The sequence below is a fragment of the Chenopodium album genome, chromosome 16 (genome assembly GCF_948465745.1).
Source record: "Chenopodium album chromosome 16, dcCheAlbu1.1, whole genome shotgun sequence".
Classification (NCBI taxonomy): domain Eukaryota; kingdom Viridiplantae; phylum Streptophyta; class Magnoliopsida; order Caryophyllales; family Amaranthaceae; genus Chenopodium; species Chenopodium album.
Genome location: NC_137849.1, coordinates 42678786 through 42688744, shown reverse-complemented (window position 1 = coordinate 42688744; position 9959 = coordinate 42678786). Strand labels below are relative to the sequence as shown.

General features: G+C 34.5%; 1 pseudogene across 1 annotated transcript; it reads right to left on the bottom strand.

The window, feature by feature from the left end:
* Positions 1–1941: 1941 nt before the first annotated feature.
* LOC145585406 (nudix hydrolase 19, chloroplastic-like) lies at positions 1942–6242 on the bottom strand (annotated as a pseudogene). Its single transcript, XR_014100647.1, has 7 exons — positions 5563–6242; positions 4494–4634; positions 4294–4398; positions 4135–4234; positions 3858–3950; positions 3164–3421; positions 1942–3048 (listed from the first exon to the last, which is right to left on the bottom strand). The product of XR_014100647.1 is annotated as a nudix hydrolase 19, chloroplastic-like (transcript).
* Between the last annotated feature and the right edge of the window lie 3717 nt (positions 6243–9959).

Here is a 9959-nt window from a genome sequence, read left to right as displayed (position 1 = left end):
ATTGCACATGTCCAAATGTAATTGCTACTTAAGCTGTAAATTATAAGATTTGATAGCAGCACACCCTAAAAAAGAGTGAAGAGCCTGAACTCTTTCATATATTCAGAAATTTTTTGAGCTTAAATTCGGTAAAGAGCCTCCTCGATCTCCTCCTCAGTTGCCATAAAATTAATCAAAGTAGACAAAGAACAAGAAGTATGATCATTCTCATACTCGGCTATAAACCTATCAAAATCAACTATCCTTACCCTGGGATCAAATCTCATGCCTGAATCATTTACTTTATTTTGTTTCAAAATGTCAGCTAACATGAAGTCAAACTCATCCTTTCAATACATCACCTAATTTTATAATGGAGAAAGCCATAATCAGAACAGATTATTTATTTTAATGCCCACATTAATTATCTTTAATCAAAATATAAAGTAGCAAAAATCCTACAAAATTAAAAAAGCATAAGCAAATAAAGTGGCAGCTCAAAATCCTCCGATATTGTTTGAAGCCACATGTACCCACACTGGAATTAACCTAAAAATTAGTGTTGAGACTTGAGAGTAATAAATCATCTTAAAATATTTCTTATTACTACCATTTCCCTTAAAGAAACTCAAGACTAATCACATTTGCTCTTTGTCCTATTCCAGACAGTCACATCACCATGAAGATCACAATGTCAAAGCAATAGAAGATAAAAGCACTCAGTAGTACATTACAAGTATCCTTTAAGCTCTTTAATGATTAAAATCATTTGAAAATCAAGCAGATTATTCATGGAAAGACAAATGAAGATTATTTCAATCAGCAAAAAAGCCTTTCTACATACTACACACAATGACCAAGTCTGACCTTCTTGACAACATTCAGTACGCAAGGCCGGAGTTCTTCGGTTCGATAGGCTCCAACACCAAGATTGAGCTTCTTTTCATTCATATTAGCTTTAAAAGTTTTTGAAACACCTAAAATAGGGTCTGCAGAAGCCATTGGTATACCATCAAAACGACAAACATTGACAGTGGCAACCATGCTAACCCGACTGAAAGACTGCAATAGGAGGACCAAACACATAAAAACAATAAGCATACAATGAAGATTAAAACCTTGTTTTAGGTAAAGCTCAACCAATAAAACCTTCCAATCCACCCATCTTCTTCCCCTAACCTAAAATGATTAGATTTATTGTTTATGGTAAAGTTCAGAATCATCCATGAACTTTGGCCATTGCTAACCAGAATCATTACACTCAAAGAAACAATTTCAGCATGAAATTAAGATAACGTGGTCCAATATGCAGCATGATTCCCCCCTCTCTCTCTCTCTCTCTCTCTCTCTCTCTCTCTCTCTCTCTCTCTCTCTCTCTCTCTCTCTCTCTCTCTCCTTCTCCTCCTAAGAATTAAGTAAAGGATTCCCAGTGATTCAAATCTTAATTGTTGTGATAATGAGTCAACACTAACATGCTCATTGTATTCACTTTTGAAAGTCAACTTTATAAGCCAACAAGGTTTTCCAGTCTCACGGCTCATTAGGTTAAAATTATTACTCCCTATTTGATTCCCATAGCTCATTTAGTATGAATTAATACGTATTTAGAATCATAACATTTATGGTAATTTTATTAAATTTGATCAGATTTTTAACATAATGGAAGCTAGAGAAGTATCAAATGAACAAAGTAAACATCCCTTAGCTCATAAATCAGAGAGTAGTAGTCTTTCCACTTTCCTGCACTTATTTAAATTACCCCACTTCATCCTGAATAAAGAACCCTTCCCGTTGTTATTCTCACTACTTATAGTACCTCAATCGATATACAATAACGATTCGATAACTTTACATTCATTCTATTCAATATTGAATTGCTCAACGCTTCCCCCAATAATCCCCATGCCTATCACAATTTATGCTGCTCATCAAGATATTACTGATTAACTAATCTTTATATATACTACTTGCATCACAGTTAAAGAGGAAATATACAAAGTGCATAGATGAGTGATTATCAGAAGAATATTCGATTTCAACTGATCAAATAGAAGCCAAACCAGAAAATATACAAAATAAATCATTTCCACTTATTTGGATAATCTAAAGACCACGTATAATGGTACAAGATATAGGAATCTGCAGTATCACACTATCACATGCTCATATTATTAAGCTTTAATAGTCACTTAGATGAGAACTCTCTAATATCAATTGACCACCAGAGATAAAACAGACAATCAAAACCTATATTTAGAACAATGCACCTAAGGTTCCAATGTAGCTAAATATAAAAAACTAACATCTCATTCAAATCAAGAGATCAATCAAGTAAATGTTGCAGCAAAGGCAAAAGAGGATTCGTCCAGCTTGAGTATATTATAAACTAATTACCAAGATAGAGAAGTCATGCCTTGACAGAGCTCGCCAAGGGGAGAATGGCTAACATTGCTCTTGACAAAGGTCAGTTCTTCCTGTGTGCATCCAAAGACTGATGCTAGGTGATCCTCACTCTCAGACCAAATTCAATAATATCAACTTTGATATTATTATAGTGTTCATGCTGGGTGATCCTCACAACATATATTTGCTAGGTGGTTCAGTCTTGCTGAATTTGAGGTCAGTGACGGCAGCATTTTAAGGTTAGCACACACATTTATAATTCTGTGCTAGGTTAGTTTGATAATACTTTCAAATTTCAAATTATGAAGCAACACAACTATATAAGTTTCCTCAATAGTGTACAAGAATTTGTTTTCTGTAGATTGTATGGTTTAGGGTGTACGTCTGAACTATGAATTATGAGCAGTGCTGTCTATTTATCAAATGAAAATAAAATCCTATGAGTAATTCCAATTAATTAAACTAAATAAAACAAACAATCAATTTAATTGCAAAAAATACAGAAAATCTCACCCATATCCATGCTCATAATAAGGTAAATTAAAGAGAAGGGTTTCAACACCATCGAAAACCCAAGCATCCTTTTCTTCGCCGGAAACATTAGCGGACTTCGCGGATTCCAACTCATCTTCGGCGACAACTTCCGAATTCAAAAAGTAACGGTCACTGGTTAAAAAAACAACAATATATTAGAGAATCATCTAAAAAAACACAACAAAAATCTAAAGAGAAAGAACCTAGACAATCGAGTTTCGGGTTATAATGAGAGAAATATACACACACGCTGAATTTTACTATGCAACCCATCAATACATACTGACCCAAGTAGATATGAGGTGGTGGGCGATTGCAAAAGGCCCCGGAATAAACATGGACGCAAGCTCTCCGCTTTCAGTGTTGAAGTCCGAGGAGAGGTTCTGACTTTGCGTGACCCCCTTGCAAATCTGCTCTACCTTGGCAGCGGCTGTTTTTTATGCCTTCTCATATTCAGCTAATGTAAGAGCTTTCTTGATATCTTCTCTGCTATGCCACTGGGCATCTAAACAACCGCATACATACATTAGAGACGTAAAATAGATTAGATATAAGCTGATATTTGGCTAGTCACAATCCATTAATCAGGTATAGAACAGTTAATTGTAAGTTCTTACCTAAGTAATACTTCCTCTATTTCTCAATACATAAATCGTTATGACTTTCATGATTACCAACGAATAACTTTGACTCTTAATACCTAATTTAAAAAAAAAAGATATATATAAAGTTAATATATTAAAATTATACTGAGATTAACCAAACAGTTATAATAGTTTTATTTATTTTTACTTATTAGTAATAAAATGAGATCCTATAAGTAGTCTAAAAAATCATCAAGTAATAAAGGAAGTATTGAGATCTACTTTAAGTTTCATGTCCAAATGAGGAAGGCAAAAGAAAGATAATACAATAATAGGAGAAAATGTGGCAAACCATACCTTCCAATTCATCCTTATCCACAGTTATTTCAAGAGATCTCGCATAAGCAAAGAAGCCTACCATCAACTGGCAGGGCATGCTGCTTGGCCCAACTGGAAAAGGTCGAAAGTTAAAGTTTGTTAAGCTGAGACAAGAAACTGATTGCAGAAATTTATCTGCTATGATAATTAATTCATTACAGACTTACAGTATGACAACAAAAAAAAAAAAAAAAAAAAAAAAAGGTTAAATAGGAGATGACTTTTACTCAGACATCAGAGCTCCAAATGAACTTACCAGGCCATGGCTGAGAACTATGATAGACAACTTCTCCTACTTCAATCCTAGTTTCCTCCGATGTTTCTCTTCTCACTGCTTCTTCCAAACTCTCTCCGGGCTAAGACAAATGCATCACAAATGAGGTATGGAGTCATCATATTTCTACAGAGTACTAACCTCTAAAAAAATAGCTAAACAACTCCACATTCTAGGTACGAATCTCGGCTGTCTGCTTAAAAGTGCACGGTCATTTTCCTTGTCGATCAAGAGCATAATGGCTACCTGGTAACAGGACACACAACAGGAAGAATTTAATTCCATTTGTTCAAACAGTGCTTCTGCATTGCATAATGAATGAGAGTCTGGCATCAACATACTGGATCAACACGAGGATATATCCTCCTTTTGCACAATTCATTTGAGCACTGCACTCTTTTCCCAGCTTCCCTGGGAATTGTTTTACTTCCACACTGCCCGCAAAATCGTGATGTTCCATGCCATTCAAGCAATGCTCTAGCCTAACAAACACCAGATGCAGAAAATACAAGACCATAGTTAGACGTAATTTGAACAAGAGAACAAACTAAGAAGCTAAAGAATCAAGACAACTGATTAGAACTGAAGCGTTGAATTCGCCAGTACTGGATAAATGATTTTGAGCTTATGCACTGAATAAAATGAGGAACAATATCAAATATGTAGTATAAAAGCTAAAGAATTAGATTCGCCAACAGTCACACAAAGTAATTGGACAACTATTTTGGCAAAGCAAAGCTGTATAAATGCCACTACAATAGAAACTCAAGCACATTTGAAAGGAATAAACTTGGTCATTGAATGTTTAGATAACAGATTCAATCCCAAGTTTCCAACCCCATAATAAAACAGAGTTAAGAAAGATAACCTTGCATATCTATTTACTTTAAGTCTACATAATTACAACTTCTTGTTTAAATGTGAAAGTTAAAGAATTGAATAGCTTCCCGTTTAAAAAAATAAAATTAAATTTTTTTTTTTTTAAAAAAAATAAAAAAACTGAATAGCTGACAGTTTTAATCTACATACATATTACATCTTCCCATATAATACTCATGAAATTAATACTTCCCAAATGAGATGTCATTAAATAGAAACCAAGATACATATTTAACTTTAAGATTCAAAGTCAACAATACAAATGCTTCATTCATGTTTCTCTGTCATTTTTGTGTCCCATTCACCACAATCATGTTAACCAAACCCACCTATGGTACCCGCATAAACAAATTTTACATTTTTAAGCCCCTCTTCTTTAACAATCATTAACATTCCTGGCACAAATCAAACTTATTTCTTCCATCTCCGTTTATAAGAAGATGCTCTAGCTCAACTACGTCTGCCATTCTACCACCAAATAAATAATAAACCCTAATTAAAACAAAAAATTCAAGAATCAAATCAACAAACCTTCTCAAATTCCCGAGTCTTCTGAAAATCAACAGCAGAAGGTCCCGCCATAAAAATCAGCTTCGTCACTCCAAGTTGCTTCTTACAAAGATAACTAAATTTAAAATGTCTAGATACAAGTTAGGAATACCATGTACACCCTTCAAGCTCAATGGATTTTGGGTAAGGAGATGATTTAAGAGTAAAAACGTTTCATCAGACATCCAGATTCCAACAAAAGCCCAAGTAAAAGATAAGTTGGTTCAGACTTCAAAACAAAGAGTGTGAAAACCATAATTCTATGCTAGGTTAGTTTGATAATACTTTCAAATTTTAAATTCTGAAGCAGCACAACTATATAAGTTTCCTCAACAGTGTACAAGAATTTGTTTTCTGTAGATTATATAGTTTAGGGTATACGTGTGAACTATGAAGTATGAGCAGTGCTGTCTATTTATCAAATGAAAATCAAATCCTATGAATAATTCTAATTAATTAAACTAAAATAAAACAAACGATCAATTTAATTGCAAAAAATACAAAAAATCTCACCCATATCCATGCTCATAATAAGGTAAATTAAAGAGAAGGGTTTCAACACCATCGAAAACCCAAGCATCCTTTTCTTCGCTGGAAACATTAGCGGACTTCGCGGATTCCAACTCATCTCCGGCGACAACTTTCGAATTCGAAAAGTAAGGGTCACTGGTTAAAAAAACAACAATAGATTAGAGAATCATCTAAAAAAAACACAACAAAAATCTAAAGAGAAAGAACCTAGACAATCGAGTTTCGGGTTATAATGAGAGAAATATACACACACGCTTAATTTTACTATGCAACCCATCAATACATACGCCCACATGTATAATACCAAGTATTTGATTTCACACGACCAGTAGCTATTTATACAAATACACATGGCCTGAAATTTCAACCCATAAGTTGTACACTTGAAATTAAACAGGAGAAATGTAGTAGCAGACAATAAATTGAAATATATGAGAGGTCTGCAATATCAAAATTCATGGTTTTATCATCCATTGCTGTACAAACTTGTAGACCACACGATGCTATCAGCATCACATTGGAAAGAAGAGCCAACAATCTAGTTCTGCTTGTTGGCTAGTTCAAGGCATTCGTTTCAAATTTAAAGTTATAATCAAAAATAAAAATAGTTATCTTCATATTTGGTAAAAAATCAAATTTAATTATGAACAATCAGTTTTCATCAGTAATAATCAACAAAACTCAGAAACACAAGAGGAAGGATTGCAGAGTAAAGTGAACACAACCTCAGAAACATTCTAGTTCGATTCAAAATCCGTAGAAACTTGGGTTTTCGGGCTAAGAATACACTGTGAGCCTTGCTTGAGCTATCACAAGTCTCGATCTGCAGAAAAAAAAAAAAAGAAAAAGCAGCAAAATGACACACCACACAAACCCACAGAAATCAAATTATTCTGATCTGAAATCAAACAAATGAGGGAAGGCTACCTGAAGACCAGCTGTAGGAACAGCAAGAAATGTGGGTCTTGCGAATTAGCGACTGTGGGGAATAATTTCAAGCCTTTAAAATCCCACTAGCTTGAACCCCACTGTGATCATACACTAAAGTACGGTTGCGTCCAAAAGGGAAGAAGATAGAGCAAAAGAGTCGCCAACAAGTTTTTAAGGAACTTGTAAACCGTTCATGAGGTGAAGGTTACACCCCTTAACGATCCAAGATATCGTCAACTCCATAAGGTCATGAACCAAATAAGGGTTCGGGGATGATGGTACAAATCCAACCTAAAAGAGATTGAACCTGCCCTAATAATAGGCCTCTACTTTATTCTGCTCGTATTCATGTGCGCTTTCCAATTAACATACAATCAATAGGATTAACCTTAAACCTGTTTAATCTATGTTGGTTGAATTTAATGCACCAATAAACTATTATTGGCGATCACTTGAATTTATAATCACAATTAACCTAACAAGATTATTAATTATCTTATTAAGCGTGATTGCAAATACCAATTCCCTTTAAACATGCAATAAAGGTGATCAAGCAATAACAATATAAAATATATATATCAAGCAACATAATAAATAATCAACATTATTAATAATAATATTATCAATCATAATCAATAATAATCCTAAAATTATAACAATTATTATCATGATCATATTCATGTTAAAGCATAGCAAGATCCTAGGCATGATACTAACAAGATTAATACCGAACCCTAGCATGTCACTAAACAATAAAAATCAAATCTTTAGCCTTAATATGATACTAACATGAATTAATATTAGGAAGAAAATAGGAAGCATCATACTTTTAATCATACTTGATATTAAAGTTACCCTAGACATGATACTAGGAATCAAAATAACAGTCTAAGCATGATGTCTACATCATAATATCAATTAAACCATTAGAGTACTTACTTGGATGCCTCGTACCTCTTTCTAATAACAAAATACACACGTTAGTAACTTCAAGGAAACCTTCAGAAATTAAAACCTTTCACGTCTAGGGCGAAGGCAACTTCGAATATGGCTAGGTATATCAAGATCTTGTGAATGCGGAATTTTGTATGAGCAAGAAAGAATATAAGAAAAGAATTCTAATGAATGAATGTTATTGATGATTGAAAGAGATGAATGAATATTGATAATTGGTGAATGAATGAAAAGAATTGATGAATGATTGATGAATAAAGAGAGTTGATGATCGATGATGCTTGTTGATGAATGAAAACGGAGTTTTTGATACGATATTTATAGAGAAAATCATCCAAAAAAGATAATTTAACAAAACAGAGTCTGAAGATCGAAGAACCACCTTGGCGCCAGCCCTGGCTAGTTGGCGCCAGGACCAGTGGCTAGCGCCAGGCGCCAATGGCTAGCGCCCGGCGCCAATCCTGGTTCCAGGCGCCAAGGCCTGGGGTTGGACGCCAAACTGACTTTTAACGCGTTTTCGAAAATCTGATAATTTTCCCGTACTGGAAGATAAAATAATATAATTCCAAACGAAAATGCTATTTGATCTGATTAAAACTCTGACGAGTCCTAATTGAATTAGAAATGATAAGACCTTCTAGAATGTTCTAGAAGACTAAAACCATTCCTAATTACATTAGGAATGATAAATTATATTAGGCCCTCCCCTAGATCATAGGGCCGTACTTAAAGCTCAAACCGGGCCCAGTTTAGTAAATTGGCCATAACTTCCTCAATATTCATCGGAATTGGGCTTATAATATATCGTTGGAAAGGTCTTTGCAAGCCCCATCCAACTACACCACTATTAGACCCATATCATGGACCAACCAAACTGGATTGACTGTTTTCTTAAAATAAAGTTTTCAAAAACAGAGAGAAGAGAAAAGAAATAAAAACTTTCCGCAACACTAGACCTTTCCACACTTCATTTCATTCGATTATGATTCGACGTGAAAGACACTTATCACCGGGTTTGGTTTTGGGGAGACACAAATGGGTGTCTACAACGACCCACCCAAAACTGAAGGACAACCCGATCCCGATCAATAATTGTCTCTAATATTAGATGAGCACCATTAATTAATCTGAAGAAAACAACAAAAATTAGAAATACTGGATGAAGAATGAACAAGAAACAACTAAAATCAACATGAATTTTTTAAAATTAAGGATTTAAACAAATAAAAAAGCAATTACCTTCCCTAAATCAGCATTCCGCCTGGGTTCATCCTCGGTGGGACTTGCAAGTAAAATCGGCTTAGAAAAAACATTATACCTCAGAGAAGTGAAAACTCAAAGTAGGCTTCAATGGAGAACTCGGAGTGCGTTTCAATGGAGAACTCAAAGTGCGCTTCAATAATGGTGGAGAGAGAGAGAAATTTGAGGATGCTTTGGAGAAGAGTGAGGATGAGAGGAGCAAAAGCAGGAGAGAGAAATGAGAAACCCGAAAAGGCCAAAATAGCCTTGTCAATCAAGGAAGGGTGCTAAGGGCAGGGGAGGGCAGAAATGTCAATCTCCTGTTCATAAGGAACAGTAAAATTGCTACAGTAGGGGTGCTTGGGGCTTTTATAAGAGTTATAGATTGTATATTTATTTTTGATTTTTGTTATAGGAAAATGGGTCAGCAATTCAAATACTCCAACAACAATTCTCCACCATCAAGATATTTTCTACCATTTTCATTTTTCTATGATGTGCTTATTCTTGGGCAGGTATTATGTTTTACTTCTTTAACAATTTTGTGCTGTTTTTTCAATCGTAGTCTCGCATCTATTATTAAGTTTTATAACCATTTTTAATTAATTTGTTGATTTGGGGTTGTTCAAATTTCTTCATAGTTGAAAAAGGGCTTTGCTTCAACCAATTTCTATGAAAACCTTGTATGTAGTACGGAGTACTTGTACAAGAACAAATTAATAGAG